We start from the raw sequence: 21,894 nt of genomic DNA, 5'->3' as shown, positions 1-21,894 counted from the left end.
GTCTCTCTGCTTGTTCCTGCTGCCCGATCTCCTCAGCACTGCGAGCGACCCCCATCAGCAGCGAGGGCTCTCTGACAGCGTGTCCCTCCTTCCTCCCGGGTTTCGGCACCAATGTAACAAAGTTCGTAGTCACGGGAAGAAGGAGGCGGGAACCGGCGAACACTTAAAGACTTTAATAAAATAAACAAACACAAGATGAAAGTAAATCGGTAGCCCCTCGCGGACGACTGCCGCACACAAAACACAAAATAAAATCCAGGCCTGGTCCTCTCTCGTCTTTCACTGTCGTAGCTCCTCCTTTTATCCTTCCGGAGCTCCTCCGTGGGACTCGAGACCGGTGAGTGGTGCAGGGGTCGCTCATTATCAATTACTCCACCGGCCTCACTCTGTTTCCACGGCTCTCGGCCCCGCCCCCACTCGTCACAGAAAGTGAATGGGGTGCGTAACAACATTGTCTTTCGTTGTATAGACCAGTGGTTCCCAACCCTGGTCCTGGAGGCACCCCAACACTGCACATTTTGCATGTCTCCTTTCTCTGACGCACCAATTTCAGGTCTTGAAGTCTCTACTAATGAGCTGATGACCTGAATCAGGTGTGTTTGATTAAGGAGACATGCAAAACATGCAGTGTTGGGGTGCCTCCAGGACCAGGGTTGGGAACCACTGATATAGACAATATATATGAAATGAAGACAGAATTTTCATTTTCGGATGAACTATCCCTTTAACAAGTAGAAATGTAAGACTTTTAAGGACAGATATTATATTGACTCAGTGGGCTGGTTTTGCAGCATTTTGTGTGAATGACTACATGGTGCCTGACGGAACCTGCTGGGTCATTTCCCAACCGGGAGGATGTGATTTGTAGTTAGTGTTTCATTCTGGCTGACGTTCATTTTGTCCTCTGCAACTGGACCTGAGGGAGGAACACAAATAAAAACCATAAGAAACACAAATGCCGATCAGTAAACAAATTTGCTTTGTTTTTTCATTATCTAGTTTTATTGCCTGAAAGCTTGAATGTTTAAACAGGTCTTTCCTTAATTCAGAGTATAATTTTTCACCATGTGCTGACAAAATGCAGGGGTACCAGAAATAATAAAGTAGGCCAGAGCAAGGCATTCTGGGATGCCTAGGCACCCTTTGGGTGCCATCAAGAGACTTTTGTCTAATATTACTCTCTTGCATGGCTGCCTGTTTTGCTTCTGAAGGAGTCTTGTGATATTGAGGGTTTACTGCATCTTTCAGGCTTCAATCCCTCTGGTTAATATCTAATTTGTGACCCTGGACCACAAAACCAGTCATAATGGTCCATTTTTTGAAATTGAGATTTTTACATCATCTGAAAGCTGAATAAATAAGCTTTCCATTGATTGTTATGATAGGACAATATTTGGCCGAGATACAACTATTTGAAAATCTGGAATCTGAGGGTGCAAAAAAATCTAAATACTGAGAAAATTGCCTTTAAAATTGTCCAAATGAAGTTCTTAGCAATGCATATTACTAATCAAAAATTACGTTTTGATATATTTACGGTAAGAAATTTACAAAATATCTTCATGGAACATGATCTTTACTTAATATCCTAATGATTTTTGGCATAAAAGAAAAATCGATAATTTTGACCCATACAATGTTTTTCTGACTGTTGCTAAAAATATACCCCAGCAGCGACTTAAGACTGGTTTTGTGGTCCAGGGTCACATTTGGTCTTTTTGAACTTATGGGCTGTTTATTTTATGTTTAGTTGGTAATAATTGTGGAATATCCAAGATCATAGCTGAAAATGAAACTTAAAAAGGCTCATATGACTGTAGTCGATCTAGTATGAGAAGTACCAAGCAACCTGTAAATGAAAACGTAAAATAATTCTAGGTCAATTCATACTGAAGGATGCGTGCTTGCTATTTAATTCCATACGAAAGGCGTATTTATCATCCATTTTTACTTTAATACAAACATGTATTTTAGATTTTTATAGAAATATGACAACAATCACATATCTCACAGAGATCGCACTGTCATCGTGTTTGGGAATATTCATGCATAATTTAAATACATAATCACATGAAATCAAAACAAAAAAATAAAACATTTTAGATGAGAACGCAGCATCACGGTTGTCTGAACCAATGAGCATTAAGCTGTGCCGTCAGTCAGTCGTTTCCCATCATGCTTTTGATCAGCGCAGTCGGTGGAGAGCAACTGCGCTCGACTGCACAATCCGACACAGCTGCCTCGCCGTCGCGAGAGTTTTTTGGCACACGTCAGCATGACATCAGAGCAAGTCAGACGTAACTCGAACACTTTTCTAACCGGCATGCATCTCGCGGTGATCAGTTCTGCGCAGATTTTGCGCATCTCAAACAAGCCTATTGCCTATCATGGGTATCAGGTCAGAGGCAGCCCGATCAAGAGTCGTAAATATCAAACATGTTTGATATTTACGATTTGAGTTCGGCGATGCTCCGTCTCGATCGGGAGCAGTTAAATAATCATAATGACACCACACAATAGAGGATTTTTTGGACAAAAATCGCTTGCGAGAAGCCGCGATCCTTCGGGGGTGCAAATCGGGCTTAAAATCAGCCTTAAAATCTTCTTGTGACGAGTCAGTAGCTTGAGGATCCATCTGCAGTTTATTAGACAAAAGCAGTACAAGGCAGGGCAGTAAACAGTAGTAGTATAGGATAACCAACAGTAGACGTAATCCAGAGAACGGGCAGAGAATCGGGGCCGGCGGCGAGCAAACACAGTAGATAAACAGGCTAAAGGGGTCGGGGCTGGCAGCAAGAATCAGAAAACGAGATAAACAGTCCAGGTCAATACACAGGCAGGTAGAATAACAGAAAACGCTCAGAAATGATCACCGGGGCAAATCAAGACTTCGCACTGAAGAGCAGATAAGAGTGCCTTAAATAGGTGTGTGAGTGTGTGAGATAATTGAAGACAGGTGCAGGGTGATCAGTTCCAGGTATGAAGGCTGATGGGAAATTGAGTCCGAATGAGGTGGTTAATACTCGGGTCAAGGCTCCCTCTGGTGGTGGGAGAGACGTAGTGCGGGAGCCTCATTTGTAACACTTCTAGTGTGTGGCCAGCCTAACAGTATATAACATTGGATGTGCATGCATTATATGAGAATTCTGTATTTTTTTCTTCTACACAGGGTTATTGTTTATACTAAAAGTAAAACCATATATATTTTTTCATCACATGAAATAAATGTTAAAAAAAATATATATAAAAAGTTTAAATTATCTTATCACAGATAGTTGCAAAAAAATGATCTCATTTTAATTTAAATTGATGTACTAAATAACTAAAACTATAACTGAAATAAAAATGAATAACTATATAGACAAAAAAACATACAATTATCCTTAGCAAGACAAATAGTCGGCCATTTCATTCTAAAAATGCTTAAAATATAATTTTCCATCACACAATGAATTTTATTATCACTGAGATTCTATTTTTTAGTTTTTATTAATATTTTGAATTGGTTTTGAGTTTTACATTTTCATTTTCATTTTAGTTAAAGTTTTAGTAATTTTGCAGTGTTTTTGTCATTTTATTAGTTATTATGTATCTAATATTTTCATGCCTTTTGAATAATTTCACCAAATTAAATACATAATTTTCACAAAATGGTGAAGAAGTTTTTCTCTCTTTGATATATTATTATAGTTTTAAAAATGTTTTTTTTTTTTATTTTATTTTATCAGTCAGAGACACGTGTACTTTTATTGCATTACTTTTCATGTTACTTTGTATTCACAAAGTAACTGTAATAAACAGATCTAAATTAATTGAATGTTTTCAGTACACGTATCATTTCTGTGTAGAGAATGTCCTCATGATTGAGTGGAGGTTGGATTCCACTTGGTATTCTGCCTCAGTTAGATGGTTCCGTTAAGCTATAAATCATCATTTGTAGGATGGAGACTGGGCCCCATCTCCTCTGCCTCACTGGGTCAATGACCTTAAACATTTCGCTTCCATTAAATAGAGCGATTGAACCTGAGCTTGGCATGTTTAAATGCTGCTGTTTGCCATACTGTGCGAATTACAATTCTTTTTCCCAACATTGATCGCTGGCTGTGGGCTCCCCTCAGGAGATGTGATTTAATTACACTCCGTCCTCTCTCCTGGTTAAGGCTTTTTCATCAGAATGCTCCCGCGTGCCATGGGAATCCATAAGCGTGAGGTCACTGGCTTTACTTCCTGCTGAGCAGATCTGGACCTCAGGTGTTGGAAGCTAGTTGGCATTTGGTAAACAACACCAAGCGTACACCTGGAACTGTGATTTTGCTGTTATGATGACCATGTGATCGCCATTCATGTTCAGTGAGTTCCCATCCGTCATTTAATTATTTATTTTGCCTTTGAGTTCTTAAAGGAATAGTTCACCTAAAACATTTAATTAAAAATGAATGGATTCAAGATGGCAACATGGTAGTTGTGTGTGTTTTTTAAATGTCCTTTATTATTTTAACTTTTCTATTTTAAATGGACTGTTGACACCTCAGTTCTCGTTTTAGGAATGCTAGTTTATTATATGTTGTTTTGTTGTATATGTGTAATTTTATACGTGGAGCTGCCCATCTTGGCCAGGGCACTTCTGTAAAAAGGATTTTTAATCTCAGTGAGGTTTTTCTTCTGGTTAAATAAAGGTCAAATAAATAAATATATAAATAAAAATATACACTCTCATGTTATTCTTCACCTGGATTCTGTTTTCTTTTTAAATACAAAAGGAGAATATTCACTCCGCTCGTTTCCATATATCAGTTCATATTGATGGTTAAGTTGCAAAAATTGAAAAAATTAACCTTAAATACTCGTGCACTGTATTTCAAGCCTTTTGAAGCCTTAAAGGTGCAATAGGTGATTGTCTTCAGAAACATAGGTTAAGTGGTCTAAATGAATTTGTCTGTATTTATATATTCTGTGGAAGGCGTAGGATCAAGAAATGTTTGCCCAATCAAAACGTTTGGATTGCGATTGCAGGGAGGGTGGGACATTCGCTTTCAGTGCTATCAGGCTAAAGTTAGCATTTTCCAAGATTTCCTGCTGCAGCTTTAAGTCATGATACACTGATATTTTTCCCCTCCAGTGACCTGTTAACTCAAATGCTGAAATGTTGCAACTGGGTCATAGAGTCTCGAGAACCAGATAAGTGAATGAATAACTGTTTTGAGCTGGATCAGTCACACTGAATGATTCGTTCACTATGCTCAGTTGAATCTCTCATGAATCAAGTTCAACTCACTGACACAGTTCAAATTGTTAGAACAGTCAAAGCAGTCATATTTTCAGCTTACTAGAGGAAAGATTATCAGTAAATAATGACTTAAATTTGGTTTGTTCATCATATAAATCTAGTGTATAGCTTTAAAAGACTATATATAATATAGAGCAAGAGTCATATGGACCACTTTTATGGTCATTTGGAAAATATGCAAAAGACATGCATGGAGATTCTTCAAAATATTGTCTTTTTTGTCTCACATAAGAAAAAGTCCAACAGGAACCACATGAGGGCGAGTAAATAATAACAGAATTTTCATTTTTGGATGAACTATTCCTTTAAATGATAAGTCAAATATTCTACGACAGTACCACATGCTTCTAAATTTAACATCTACTCATTTTCCCCCCACCAAACATAAATAGTAGATGCTTTTGTGTTTTGTTTGTATTTTTGAGGGCATCTTTATAAATAGTTGCACTACCATGGCAGGGTGTTGCTGGCATCACTAACATAATCTCCTTTATCTTTGTGCTGAGGTTGGCAACGAGTTTCCGCAACTCCATTTTTAATGCCTATGAGTCATGCTCCCTCATTTTGAAGGTATGTTTAGATCCATTGACTAGTTTAAATTGAGAAATGCTCAAGCCTTCTTTTCCTTCGTTTTTTTAGCTGTGCTCCCAGGGACCCAAGGCACATGGCTTGAGGAATGATATTGTAGAGTTGCAGAGGGATTATGTGATGTCCCTGAGTTGTGAAATTTGACTAGTGTTAACAATTACATGTACTTCAAAAAGAACATGAAGCTTTGAGGAGATTTGAGATCGGTTTGTACACTGGCACCCAGTGAGTCATAACACAACACCCCCTCTGCTTTCTGCTTCATGATTGAATGGACAGTGCTTTGATTGGATACAGTAGAAATCATGTATATTGAAGAGGCATCATGTATATTGAAGAGAATGCATTGTAAAATTCATACAAGCACACATATTGTGAAATACAGTTATATTTGTGATTCCAAACCAAAGGTACATGCACCCTAAATTCCAGGTAACTGGAAAGGATTTCGATTTTTACTTTTGATTAAACCTGTAAGAAATTTTGATTTAATTTAATTAAGTAGATATTATGACTTACATTAATATTAGAGCTATAAAAGAACTAACTGTGGTTATCTAATTTAGAATTTTCATTTTCATCAAACTGCATAAACATTCATAGCAAAACATACATTATTGTTTAAAAGTTTTGGGTTTTTTTTTTTTTCAAGAAATGTAATATTTTTATTCAGCAAGGATGCATTAGACAGATTTTAAGTGTTCTTAGATTTTTATTTCAAATAAATGCAGCTCTTCTGAAGGACCAGGGTTTCCACAAAAATATTAAGCAGTACTGTTTTTGATAATAATTGATAATCATTGGTAATAATAAGAACGATGAACTGCAGTCAGGTCGAGACCCCGATGAGGATGACAAGCATGCAGATGAGCTTCCCGGAGACGGTTTCTGACAGTTAGTGCAGAAATGTTTTGGTTATGCAAACCGATTGTTGCAGCAGCTGGTGGCTGGTCTCAGACGATCTTGGAGGTGAAGCTGCTGGATGTGGAGGTCCTGGGCTGGTGTGGTTACATGTGGTCTGCGGTTGTGAGGCCGGTTGGATGTACTGCCAAATTCTCTGAAACGCCTTTGGAGACGGCTTATGGTAGAGAAATTAACATTCAATTCACGGGCAACAGCTCTGGTGGACATTCCTGCAGTCAGCATGCCAATTGCACGCTCCCTCAAAACTTGCGACATCTGTGGCATTGTGCTGTGTGATAAAACTGCACATTTTAGAGTGGCCCTTTATTGTGGCCAGCCTAAGGCACACCTGTGCAATAATCATGCTGTCTAATCAGCATCTTGATATGCCACACCTGTGAGGTGGATGGATTATCTCGGCAAAGGAGAAGTGCTCACTAACACAGATTTAGACAGATTTGTGAACAATATTTGAGAGAAATAGGCCTTTTGTATACATATAAAAAGTCTTAGATCTTTGAGTTCAGCTCATGAAAAATGGGGGCAAAAACAAAAGTGTTGCGTTTATAATTTTGTTCAGTGTATTTCATTAGATTTTTAAGATGTAATAAAATTTAATGGGGAAAAATTTATTATATGAACTAAATATGTATATTTAGTTTGTATCAAAAAGTCAGATTTATTGTTAGCTATATTTTAGCACATTGCAGGGAAAAAACTGTTCCTTTAGGAAACAGCAGTGTGAACATATAACACAATCAGCAAGTAATGTAGTAAATTACAGAAAATACATTTGTACAGTAAATGTAACTCTGTTTTTATAGTGTTAGTGCTATTGTTGTAAGCTCCGGATATTAATTATTTTAGGTGCACTCACTCATGCAGTTCCTTAGATGTGATTTACTGCTCATCATCTTGTATCTCTGAGAGCAGTTTTGCCCTGCAGCCATAAATCTGTTTACTTTAATAGTGAGCTGTTTTCACATGTTGATCTTAAAAGCTGTGCTGTATGCCACCAAAAGTATGTTTGAAGCAGTGTTAAATCACATGGAAATGATTTTGTGATTTATATTCTAAACTTATTTAGAAAATAAATGGGCAGGGATAGATCTTGGACCTTGACCCATATTTTCTCACACCCAGTACCTTTCAGGTCAACATGACACCAAAATGGAATTTGGTTTGCAATCTTAAAGGTATAGTTCACCCCAAAATGAAAATTCTGTCATCATTTACCTCAAATCATTCCTGTATGAGTTTCTTTCCTCTGCTGAGGATAAAAGAAGATATTTTGAAGAATGTGTGTAACCAAACAGTTGATGGACCCCATTGACTTCCATAGTAAAAAATACTATGGAACACAACTGTTTGGCTACGAACTATTCCTTTAATACATATTTTTCAGTCATATTGCACAGAATTTATCATAATCTTTAATCAGAAAGAAATAACTTGCTCCACTCTAAAATGACTTCAGAGACTGAAATTGTGGCAGTTAACTTTTATGTAGTAACGATTATGACAATAATGGCAAATTAGTAAATATAGTAAATTAAATAAAATAACGTATACAACTTGGCTTTAAGGTGAACAAATTCCTGTTGGATAAAATGTTTCACTCTACATTTTTTCTCCTTGAATATACCGTTTCACTTGGAAAAACATTACATTATGAATGTCAAATAGTTTACTTGTGTAAATGCAAACCTTTAAAAACTTTAAAAAGAGACTTTAAAAAAGTATTCATCCCACATTCTGCAATTATGCCATAATAATATACAAATTATACTGAATATGTGTTAATTAGGAGTGTTTTTTCCTTGCTGCGTAAATGTAATATGTTGTTATGACTGTTTATTTTTTTACAGGAAGGGTGAGAAGACAAAAAGGCACATATTTCTTGCCTGAGTCCTTTTTGCATGTAAAGTATGAAATGATTTGCTAAGAAGAATAACAATGTCTGCTTTTCTGTGTTTTGCAGGTGTATCTGGAAACAAGAGGCAGCCTGTTTCGGTCAGTGCGTCAGGACTGAGAGTGTAGCATGGCCAATATAACAGGATATGCCATCAGAGTCTAGTGGCTGGCAGGATTTGGACAGGAGGCTGAAGATGAGGAAAACGTGAGTGTTTGCACACAAATGAACTGGGTGGCTGTCTATTCCCACCAGTGATAATCTACACAAGTCCTGCCTGCTCTGGGAGTCTCTACAGAGAGTGGCCAATAAAATCTACAAAAGGTCATCCCATTCCTACTTTGGTAAGTGTGAAAAAAACGCAGAATAAAAAAGCAATATATTGATAATGACCCTGCTGGTGCTATCTGTCTGTGCTTTTTCTTTCATAAACGTAATGTTCTTTGTTCTGTTTCAAATCAGTGTTTGGGTTTGTATGCTTAAAAAATAATATGAATGATGTTTGAAGGAAATTGTATCTTAAAAGTGCTGTGGTAGAGCTGGCCTTTGTTCTGTGCCTGTTACTGTTGCCCTTCCTGTACAAGTTATGGCTTCTGTCATTACAATCCAAATGGCTCCATAATTTCCTGTGGTCATAGAGGTCTGTTGAAAGGTTGAGTGGACTTTTGTAATGGGTTCACTGAGCTTTATTGCAGTCTGGATGTGAGACAAATAATGCCATCATTTAACTTCTGGCCTTGCCCTGCGATCAACATTGGTAACAGCTGGACACAATTGTCTAACAGTTTCGATTTGGGGGCTATAGACTATTGAGTTTTGTAGCTGAACTCCACTGAATACAACAGCTGGGTGAGGATAGAAATGATTACTCTGGAAAATTCTGGATACATTTTTATTTACTTATTTAGTTAAAGCTGCTCTTATTGAAAAAGCGGTGTGATTTTGCGTTACATTTGACCATTTCATCATTTTGTTAGTTTCATAATAAATATTGTATGTTGGAAACAAGAGCAGGGTCAAAACAGAACAAGTTATATGTTGTTTCTAATGTAGTTCTAAGGTAAAACAGGGTGAAGTTTGTTATGAACAGGCTGCTTATTTACATTACAATTCTGTTCAATACTGATAAGCCCATCATTGCGATTATATCAAGATGCTCTTGGGTGTAAACTTGACTTCAATCAATTCCTACATAACATTTTTGTCCAATAACTTAAAAATGGCTGATATTAAAATTCTTCAATAAAAATATTTTCTATCATAAAATTATAACAAAACATTTTTTTCTAAGTAAATAAAAAAAATACAGAAAAAGTCATTTAAAATACTCCAAGTGAATTCAGGCATTGCAACTTTATAATTTACAGTATGAAAAAAATGAATACTCATTTGAGATTTGCTAAGGATTATATTTAACAGTGTTATTTAATTATTAGTGTTTTTAATTATCAACTTTAAAGCAGCACTATGTAACGTTTGGCGCTCTAGCGGTTAATAAACAGAACTGTGCTGCTTTAATTGAGCTTTAGATGGTGGTAAAGTAATCTAAATGTAAATATAGGGGAAATTAACATGTACAATTAAAAATCCAATTTCAGCTAATATATCCAATATAAATTAAAGACATACCCGATATAATGCCATTAAATTGTGCATCTGTAAATCTATTGGCATTACCATTAATTTGGGCCATGCTAACGAGCAAAACCCTGACCCCTTGGTGAAAATTCCTCAATATATTTTTGTGGGCGAGTCCCAAATTGGGTCTGAGTGATCTACATGAGTAAGTGTCACTGTGAGAGGCCTAATGAATGGCTTCAGGAACACTTCTCGCTCTGTTATTCAGCCAGGTGTTCTCATTAGCACCTTCTCTTCTGTTGGCTTTGGTGAAGAGAAGAGAGATGTCAGGTTGGAATGAAATCATGCTGAATTCACCATGCTTTCATTTTTGACAGACATTCTCCAGAATCCTTGTGAGACTATACTGTTAATGCTTTTGTTGAGTCATTTCTCCAGAATCCTTGTGAGACTATACTGTTAATGCTTTTGTTGAGTCAGGTACGCTCCGACAGACTATTCATTTTGTAGTGAGTGCATTTACATGCGCAATCGTACACCAATTATGCCTAAGATTACAACAGTCTAAAATGCTTAAACTGTATTCATTTTTTTAGATGAAGGTTTCCACGTTTTTCCACCGATTTTGCTCTGCTTATAAACACCATCATCCTGTCTTTTTATTCAGAGTGTGCATGTTTTGTGCACAAATCCATTTAAGTTGGTCAAGACTGCTTTGTTTGGTCTTTAAAGGGATAGTTCGCCCAAAAAAGAAAAATTACCCCATGATTTACTCACCCTCAAGCCTAGGTGTATATGACTTTCTTCTTTCAGACGAATACAATCTGAGTTATATTAAAATTGTCCTGGCTCTTCCAAGCTTTTATAATGGCAGTGAATGGTGGTCAAGGTTTTGAAGCCCAAAAAACTGCATCCATCCATCATAAAAAGTGCTCCATATGGCTCTGGGGGGTTAATAAAGTTCCTTCTGAAGCAAAGCGATGAGTTTGTGTAAGAAAAATATCCACAAAACTTTATAAACCGTAATCTCTATACTTCCGCTAATTGACATACACACATTCACGAGAGAGTGGCGTTCCAGCAGATGATGTAGGATGTAGTCGTAGCGTAAGCTCTGGTGAGAATATGCTAGTCTCGCGAGAACCAAGTTTTGTTTACAGCAAAGGAAAACCAGTCTCCTCTTGGCTTATATCAAAATCCTCCGACATTTTTCTTTACAAATCCTCATTTTGTACTTCTAATTTGTGACTGGTGTTTTGTTTTGCTCTCTCCTCTGCGCTTCCGCGTTTGTCACTTATGCTCTAATTGGTTGTACAACAGGTGTCAGTGTAGCCAAGAAAAGACTTATCAAACCTTTAATTCACTGAAAGAACGCTGTTAGATCACTTATTGTCCAGGGCGACTAGTTAAATTTCTAATTATGAATGTGGATAAAACAGAATATCATCCATCTGAGCAAAGTAGCCCTGTTTTATTTTTATTTATTTATATATATATATATATATTATTTCAGATGTTGACTGTTTATCAGGAAAATAAATCTCTACCAGATGGGGATTTCCTGGCTCTTTTCCTGTTGGCCGTTGCACTGATGGGAAACTACATTATGGAAGATCCAGAGTGTAGATTAATGGCGGGGTAACTGGGTGAAAGCAATGAGTTAGAGGGAACAGCTCTCTGGAGATTGAAATCTTAAGAAAAATGTAATGCAATTGGTCAAACTCCCACCCACTCTGAATCTTCATTATAATCCAGTGGGAATTCAGACAGTAAGGTTACGAGCTGTGTCACTATTGGCTGCTCAATCAGCCTACAGTAGTTACATCTTGTGTTAATAGTGATGCTGAAATGATTGTGAATTACTTCACGTAGTATTGAATGGCTTCAGGAACACTTCTCGCTCTGTTATTCAGCCAGGTGTTCTCATTAGCACCTTCTCTTCTGTTGGCTTTGGTGAAGAGAAGAGAGATGTCAGGTTGGAATGAAATCATGCTGAATTCACCATGCTTTCATTTTTGACACACATTCTCCAGAATCCTTGTGAGACTATACTGTTAATGCTTTTGTTGAGTCAGGTACGCTCCGACAGACTATTCATTTTGTAGTGAGTGCATTTACATGCGCAATCGTACACCAATTATGCCTAAGATTACAACAGTCTAAAATGCTTAAACTGTATTCATTTTTTTAGATGAAGGTTTCCACGTTTTTCCACCGATTTTGCTCTGCTTATAAACACCATCATCCTGTCTTTTTATTCAGAGTGTGCATGTTTTGTGCACAAATCCATTTAAGTTGGTCAAGACTGCTTTGTTTGGTCTTTAAAGGGATAGTTCGCCCAAAAAAGAAAAATTACCCCATGATTTACTCACCCTCAAGCCTAGGTGTATATGACTTTCTTCTTTCAGACGAATACAATCTGAGTTATACTAAAATTGTCCTGGCTCTTCCAAGCTTTTATAATGGCAGTGAATGGTGGTCAAGGTTTTGAAGCCCAAAAAACTGCATCCATCCATCATAAAAAGTGCTCCATATGGCTCTGGGGGGTTAATAAAGTTCCTTCTGAAGCAAAGCGATGAGTTTGTGTAAGAAAAATATCCACAAAACTTTATAAACCGTAATCTCTATACTTCCGCTAATTGACATACACACATTCACGAGAGAGTGGCGTTCCAGCAGATGATGTAGGATGTAGTCGTAGCGTAAGCTCTGGTGAGAATATGCTAGTCTCGCGAGAACCAAGTTTTGTTTACAGCAAAGGAAAACCAGTCTCCTCTTGGCTTATATCAAAATCCTCCGACATTTTTCTTTACAAATCCTCATTTTGTACTTCTAATTTGTGACTGGTGTTTTGTTTTGCTCTCTCCTCTGCGCTTCCGCGTTTGTCACTTATGCTCTAATTGGTTGTACAACAGGTGTCAGTGTAGCCAAGAAAAGACTTATCAAACCTTTAATTCACTGAAAGAACGCTGTTAGATCACTTATTGTCCAGGGCGACTAGTTAAATTTCTAATTATGAATGTGGATAAAACAGAATATCATCCATCTGAGCAAAGTAGCCCTGTTTTATTTTTATTTATTAATATATATATATATATATTATTTCAGATGTTGACTGTTTATCAGGAAAATAAATCTCTACCAGATGGGGATTTCCTGGCTCTTTTCCTGTTGGCCGTTGCACTGATGGGAAACTACATTATGGAAGATCCAGAGTGTAGATTAATGGCGGGGTAACTGGGTGAAAGCAATGAGTTAGAGGGAACAGCTCTCTGGAGATTGAAATCTTAAGAAAAATGTAATGCAATTGGTCAAACTCCCACCCACTCTGAATCTTCATTATAATCCAGTGGGAATTCAGACAGTAAGGTTACGAGCTGTGTCACTATTGGCTGCTCAATCAGCCTACAGTAGTTACATCTTGTGTTAATAGTGATGCTGAAATGATTGTGAATTACTTCACGTAGTATTTTGGCACAAATTCATCTGGCATTTGGTAGAAGCTGGCCAAATTAGGTAGATGCCAAGTTGCCAACATAGACACTCTCTCAGTCTCATCCTTAAAAAAAAACACATTTATTATTTAACCTACATTACATACGGTTCCCTTGTAAGAAATATAAACATGGTTCACCCCATACTGCAGTGTGTTTTAAGTGGTGAACTATTGGCTGCTGAAAACAGAGACAGTGTGAACAGAGTGTCAAGAGACACTTAGAATATTGTACATTTATTGTACATTTATTGTACAATATTTTAAATTTTTCCTATTCAGGCTAATTCATGTTATTCATTCTATGTAGTGTTGTGCCTCATTAAATGAATAATTGCCTCAAAAATTTCAGAAAAAAACTTCTGAAAATGTGCGCACTCTCAGGCCAGATGTAGATGAGTTTGTTTTGTCATTGCATCAATTAGCATCTTGTGAAGTGAAAAATTGAGTGTTTATCCATCAAGACATATTTAAATCGTTGCTTCTGGCAAGCACCATTTATTAGATAAAAAAGTTCAGAGAAGTTCTGAACCAATATGCAAATATTTTGGTGGATTTTGATTTGAGAGGATAACGGGGCATGGACTTTTTCACTCAAGGAAGTGTTATTATGGATTATGGTATTTTGGCCAGAAGCAATGGTTTAAAGTTAAAATGTCTTAGTGGATTTGTTTCCTATACAAACACGCAGCTTTTCACTTCACAAGACGTTAATAGATGGGCTGGAGTCATGTGGATTACTTTTGGATTATTGTGATATTTTTATGAGCTGTTCGAACTCTCATTCTGACGGCACCCATTCACTGCAGAGGATTCATTGGTGATTAAGTGATGTAATGCTAAATTTCTCCAAACCTGTTCTGATGACGAAACAAACTCATCTACATCTTGAATGGCCTCATGAGAGTGAGTAAGATTTTCAGCAAATTTTCATTTCTGGGTGAACTGCTCCTTTAATAGATTTCAGTGTTTGATTTTGATCAGCTGGTCCAATGATTGGTTATTAGTACATGACAGCACATGTACTGTTCTTGGATTGGAGATCGGAGCATTGTAACACATTGTAGTTTCAATGTCTATAATTCATAGGTTTTTTGTGCTGTGTCGCAAAGTTTGATATAATTTTCTTTGTAAAAGTCATTCTTATTCATTATTAATGATATTAATAATATGATAATAATAGCCATGATATATCTCAATTTTTTCCACACAAAATTAACACTTGTACTGTTACCTGTGGTGGTCAGGATCATCCTCTGTAGCTCTTTTCTAATTGGTTATGATGTTACACTAAACTTATGATGTTACAACACTCTCCTACAGATAAAGAATTATTTCTAGATAATATATTAAGATCTTGATATAATATATTATAATATAATATATTGAGGTTTTGGAATGATAAAATTTAAGACATATTGTTAATAAAACAAACTGTTTCTCTGCATGAATAGCGCAGACAGAGCTGTGGCTAAATGTGCTTTAGCTTTTATTTTTAGACTCCTTGTGTATGTGTCTATGTCACGTCTGTTTTGGGCTTTGTTCACATTTAGGTTTTCATGTCTTTTATTTTGTTATTCTCTGTCATGGTTCCTGTTTGTCATGTGTTTCCTTGCTCCTCGTGTGATTATGCCATGTGCTACCCTCGTCCGTGTGTTATGTTCTGATTGGTTCCTTGGTTGCATGTTGGTTGGTTTTGTCATGTGTTCCCCTTGTCTAAGTATTTAAGCTCTCTTGGTTGCCTTGTTAGTTTGTAGTGTATCAATGTTATTTCCCATTCTGCTGATGCCGAGTGTCATGGTTTCAAGTCTTGTCAAGTTATGGTTTAATTTTGTTTGTTTTGCTCTCGTTAAATGGAATAAAGCTGCACTTGGGTTCATCTACAACTTGCCTTCAGTGCAGTGGACTATTTATTACAGCCTAATTCTATTGCCTGGAGTATTGCAGTGTGCTATGTAACAAATTATGCAATTATAATAATTCTAAATACTTATTTTATACACTACTTATGAGAATGACAGCTCCCTGCTAGCATTTAGCCTACAGCTTACGTGTCATTTGTTACAGACATGTTTCAACAATGGTCTTCAGACTGTCACATTTTGAAGAACTTCAAGAGTTACTGTATATTTCCCCATACATAAATAGCAATTATGATGGCATATATCAATTATCAATATGACAATAATTAGATTTAGATGTCATGAAATATTACACTAGAAGTATATTCTTTTTCGAAGAATCGTAAAGCCTTGGGCTTTTTAAATTTGCTCCCAGTTTATTTATACGCTCTAAAAATGCTTTAAAAAAAGTTTAAAAAGCCAGAATAATTCTGTAAAATACAGCAAAAAGCTAAACATATTTAATAAACAACCTTTACATTTTTCAGAACTGTAATTTGCAATAAATAAATAAATAATTAATATAAAATAAAATACAAAAATAAATAAATAAAAATACAAAATATTTTAAACTGTAAATCCAAGTCATGTTTTGTAGCTTTAACATATGCTGACAGCCATCATAACCTAAAGTTAACCAATTAACGTATTTACTGTAGCATTTTTTACAGTTAAAATAATTTTTAAAGTGTACTTTCTAGCTCCATGATTGCAGTTTGAAACTATTGTTTCATTTGAAAGCTGCTTTAATACATACTTGACTGAAATATTCGCTTGAGGACCAGAACTTGTGTTCATTTTTTTTTAAAGAGCGAAAACTTGATTTTACATTGAAAGAAAACGTTGTTCCGCTTTCACTCAGAGGTCAGCCTAATTACATTCAGTCATATTTCCAAAATGACTAGCTTCAGGGCTGGCAAAGATGAGGATGCCGTTGAGTCATGGTAATAGATCAGACGGACAGATCTCCCTCCACGGTCTTATGTAGATCAGTGGGACTTGTTGCCATGGCAACAGCGGCAGATGGAGCATAGCTACACCTCAGCAACGTGGACTGGAGAGAAAGCTTGGAGTCCCTGAAGAGGCAGTGTGGTAGGTGGTGTAACACTAGTTCCTCTCAGACACCCACTCTCAAGACTTACTAGTCTCTGTGTCCGTTACTTCTTGTGAGTAAGGTCTCATAATGACTCTTCTCCTGATCTGTCTGTTGATTGACACATTATTCTGATGTTTGCATTTAAATGCAAGTCCAATGAGATTCAGGAAATGTAATGCTTACATTAATATACATGCATGTCATGAATCGAGTTTCTCTTTGGAAGCTCATCAAATTGCACTGTATCTCAGCGTAATCTCTATTTCATGCGTTTTCTTATCATAGTAATTAAAACAATTGGAGGGCTGTGTAATGCAATCACTGTAGGGTAATAAATACAAGCTTTGGGCCATGAAATAAAATATTCTGTGCACAACTCAAGCTTTTGAAATGGCTTAGAAAAAAGAAAATTGTGTTTTTAACATTACATAATTCTCATATCTACAGCTAGATGAGATTTGTATGGTTCAATCCTGTTCTCCTTCATAATGTTTCCATGACATTCCACTTGGATTGTCTCCATGACATCCCACAATGTTTCCATGGCACCATGAATACCTAAACCTTTCTGCCAGGTTCAGATGTAAACCTGATTCAGTTCATACCATTATAACATTTAAATAAATAATTATAAAGTGCATAAAATAAAAATATTCAAGTTATACTACAAGTGTTTTCAATTATTGCACAAGGGGCAGATTTTTTCAACAAGGGGTTGATTTTGTTTTTTTTAGTATTAAACTAGCCAACTAGTATTAAGCTTGCTTGTTATAAAGTCACACTGTTAACCGTTTTAGAAACTTCATTTACATGCCTTTTTTCCTTTTCATATTTTCTTTTAAAGATCTTTTATGTGGTATTTAGATTTTATTGTTTTATAATTTAGACCCAGAATTTCTATGTTAAAATATGAAAATGCAACATAAAATATTAACATTTTAAAGCCAGGAGTGAACTAATCATAAAACATCAGTGTGAAAATGATTTACAGATATATTTATTCAAATTATGACTGTCCGTCAGTGACATCATTTACACTTTTTCAATCACAGTTCTGTTTTTGTTTTGTTTTTTGCCACATTATAAAAAATATTAAAACCTAATTTTATCTCACAATTCTGACTTCTCATAACTGCGAGTTAACCTCTCACAATTCTGACTTTTTTTTTTCAGAATTGCCAGTTTATATCAAAATATGTCAAAATTGTGAGATCTAAACTCAGAATTGTGAGAAAAACAGTTTGACTTGTGAGATTAAAAAGTTGCAGTTACCTTTTTCATTGTTTTAATCCTGTGGCGGAAACAAGTGTCCATACAAAAAGTGCTCCGAGTTTAAGAATCACTAAAATCACAGTTGTGTTCTCAACAAAGGTCTCTCTGTGTTTGCTCGTCTCTTCTTTTGCGGGATTATGGGAGAGTTAATTGAGAGTTTTCTCATCATCACCACTCCTGGCTGAGGTTTCACACTTCCCTATCTCTTACTGAGGCTGGCACAGTCTCAGGTCTGCTGGTGAGGCCTGTGGCTTGCTTGTCATTAAACCTTCATTATACCAGCAAGGCAGCACATATCCAGTCTGTCACAATGAGGCGATCCCCTGTGCTTATCTGAGTGGATATAACATCAAGCTGAGGATCTCAGGACCTGAACAGTGTTGCTTTCAGTGTGTGTTTAATGTTATATAATATGAGATAATGCATAAAAATAATTGAATTTCATTTAGTCAACAGGATCCCTGTAGTTTTTACATAGTTTTTACATTTTAGACTGGAGAAAGAATGGAAGGATCTGTTTAAATTAAATACATTCAAATCTTGTCCATTATTCTTATTCAAACTTATGAATTTGAAAGCGATTTTATCAACAAAGGACATAGCGGAAATGATAAAGCTCCCATGACACTCCATGTTCTGTTGAAAATGGCTTGAGAGCTGATCCAAAGAAATATCTTAAATGATTTATTGCATCATGGTGCAGCACAGCAGTGGTCTTTGAAAAGCTCTAGATACTCTCTGTTGCATAGAAAACGATGTTTGCTTATCATAACACTTCAGCATATTACTATTTCATGACACCAAATGTACTGCGCTGAGTGTGGTAGGGCCAGCAAGTCAACATGTGACACGTGACGTATGAATGCATGTACTAAAAAAAGTCTGTAAAAATAGGGTCTAATATGCTGTGTTAATATGAAGGAACTTTCCGTATTGATTTTTCACAGGTGTTTTACTTGTATTTGGAATTACACATTATATTGTGTTTGAGGGTTAAAGGAAATGTCTGTAAACTTTTTCTCTACTCATTACTTCTTACATAATCCAGGGTTGTAATGTTTTTGGCTTCTGAAAAGGGACATTTTGTATAAAATATCTGATTAACATTACAGTTTCCCTGCTGACTGGTTAACAGCAGATTTGTCATGCCCATTCAAACAGTTTTTTTGAGTTTTAAGCCAAATGGATTTTTAACGCAACATTTAAAAAAATAAAAAAAAAGTACATTTTTTGTCTTTGATAAGTGAGTTTTTTTGTCATTTTGTCATGTAGTTTAAGAAGTGTTTGTCTAAAATGATGTGGTAGAAATCTTGAATGTCTAAATTTGGTCAGTCCAGTCAAGCTGTACCAATTTATCAAAGCTTTCTTGTACATAGTTGACCTTTAACTTTGTGTTTTTAAGTGAAAGTGACATGACGTGGCCAAGTATGGTGACCCATACTAAGAATTAGTGCTCTGCATTTAACCCATCCTTAGTGCACACACACAGCAGTGAATACACACACACACACCGTGAACACACACCTGGAGCAGTGGGCAGCCATTTATGCTGCGGCACCCGGGGAGCAGTTAGGGGTTCGGTGCCTTGCTCAAGGGCACTTCAGTCGTGGTATTGAAGGTGGGAGAGAGTGCTGTACATTCACTCCCCCCCACCTACAATCCCTGCTGGTACGAGACTCGAACCCGCAACCTTTGGGTTACGAGTCCGACGCTCTAACCATTAGGCCATTGTTTTTTGTCTTTTTATTGTTTTTTAGGGGTATATTTGGATCACTGATCACATATTAGATCATTGTTATTATACAGAATTATTTATAAATTATTTTATTTCCATCTTAATGGAAAATAAAGCTAATGTATGTTAATTAAATGCGGCTTATGTTGCTTAAATGATGTTTATGGCAGAATTTGTGCCAAAATTCAGCACAAGTGAGTCCTTTGAATCATTCACTCAGCCAATTTGTAAAATCAAGGAGTTGTTCATGATCGAAAAAAAGTCTTAGTACACTTTATTAAATGCCATGTCTGTACAAATCTTCTAAGAGACTCAAAAAAGAGCATTTAAGCACCTTACAAAAAACAACTATTCGTTTACAATTTGTTCACTTAAACGATTTGTTCTAAAACACTGTTTCATTCATAAACAAAACACTACTGTGTGCAGCCTGCTTTAAAACATTAACGTTATTTTAAAAAGCAAAGAAAATAGGAATAAAAACATGTATGACTTGATGTATAGTGTCACTCTTAACAAGTTTGGTTCCCTTTCATGGGAACTTCGAACTGCGTCCTCTAGGGGTCGCTATGGGGAACGCCTCGTCGTGACCCGTGTCTGAAGCATACATTGAAAAAAAACACCAACTCGTTGGCCGGCGACAACCATGACGTCACTACCGGTGCGACTATAGTATAAATAGGCGCCGGGAGCACACATCACTCTCTTCTTCGTCTTCATTGAGGCCTTTGGCCGTAGGGAATAACGTCACTGACAGCCGTCTAACGTCCCAGGGGCGACTCCCATAGCGATATGGTAGAGTTGGTACTTAGTGCTCGCCATGGTTCTGGCATGCACTCCCCTCAGCATGGTGGCGTGGGTATACCGTTCCCCATAGCGACCCCTAGAGGACGCAGTTCGAAGTTCCCATGAAAGGGAACGTCTCAGGTTACTTATGTAACCATGGTTCCCTGAGTAGGGAACGAGACAATGCGTCCTCTAGGTTTCTTGCCATGCTGCGGACGCAAGCTTCAGACGAAGAAGTGAATGATGTGTGCTCCCGGTGCCTATTTATACTATAGTCGCACCGGTAGTGACGTCATGGCTGTCGCCGGCCAACGAGTTGGTGTTTTTTTTCAATGTATGCTTCAGACACGGGTCACGACGAGGCGTTCCCCATAGCGACCCCTAGAGGACGCAGTGTCTCGTTCCCTACTCAGGGAACCATGGTTACATAAGTAACCTGAGACGATTTCTGGGCACAATAAAAGTACATCACAACACGGCCATCCAATTTGAATTTATTATTATATTTAAATCTTTAAAGTTGTTGAAAAACCAGTCTACAGATAGATTTTGTTCTCCATTTTGATGTCATTATTCGTGCCTTTCAAAAGGTATTCAGTTTCTTGTACATCCATAACTCTCATCCAAACAAATCAGATCAGATGTTTAGTTTGACAGACAGTAGGTTTGAAAGGCTAATCCTGTTTCCTGACCGGAATGAATTCTAGCTAATAATTAAACAATAACAAAGAAGAAAGGAAGACAGTGGCTTGGAGCACCCCAGAGACAGTTCTTGGAATACTTTAAGCATAGATTTGCCAAATAGAATTGCCCTGCCAGGCAGACAAGTGATTAACTAGTCTGCCTCAGACAGCTGAGATTAGCAGAGATATGTGGTTATGCAGAAAACATTTATTTGCATTCAAATCCATTTGGCCCCATGCAGTTGTCCAATTCAGTTCCGTAAAGGTGAATTATATTGCTGTGTAATTCTTGCTTTGGCCTCAGGATTCCATGTTACATTCATGCCATCTGTTAGCCTACACAAGCTGATCTGACACAAATATGCATCTGTTCAATGTTAACATGTTAACTGTTAGTATGTTAACATTATCCCGGAAACTTGCTCCACCTGAATGGACATATCACAATAATAGCCGCGTTTACGTGGACTCTACTAATCAGATCTTAATGGGACTAGAAGCAGTGTGCATGTGAATTGTAAATGCTGACAGATGATGATATCCTGCTGGAAAAGAGTTAAACTTTACAGTTATTGTGACACCTGCTCCATATAATGTGTGATATTAGGCGAGTAATCCAGGGGTACAACAATCTCAGTAACTTTTTTTTTTTTTTTTGCC

The 21,894-nt window shown here is 36.8% G+C and overlaps 1 protein-coding gene across 1 annotated transcript in view; it reads left to right on the top strand.

Annotated features, from left to right (window-relative positions):
* The window catches only part of lrrc7 (leucine rich repeat containing 7), a 124,728-nt gene that overhangs the window by 14,426 nt on the left and 88,408 nt on the right, over nucleotides 1–21,894 (top strand). Inside the window, exon 2 of the mRNA XM_016491363.1 lies at nucleotides 8,760–9,034. The gene's annotated coding sequence lies outside the window, so the exon portion shown is untranslated. The remainder of the gene's footprint in view (nucleotides 1–8,759; nucleotides 9,035–21,894) is intronic.

Source organism: Sinocyclocheilus anshuiensis, unplaced genomic scaffold (genome assembly GCF_001515605.1).
Source record: "Sinocyclocheilus anshuiensis isolate Anshui unplaced genomic scaffold, SAMN03320099.WGS_v1.1 scaffold70, whole genome shotgun sequence".
Taxonomy (NCBI): Eukaryota; Metazoa; Chordata; class Actinopteri; order Cypriniformes; family Cyprinidae; genus Sinocyclocheilus; species Sinocyclocheilus anshuiensis.
Note: the sequence above shows the minus strand (reverse complement) of the source record. Positions and strands in the feature narration are given on the sequence as shown.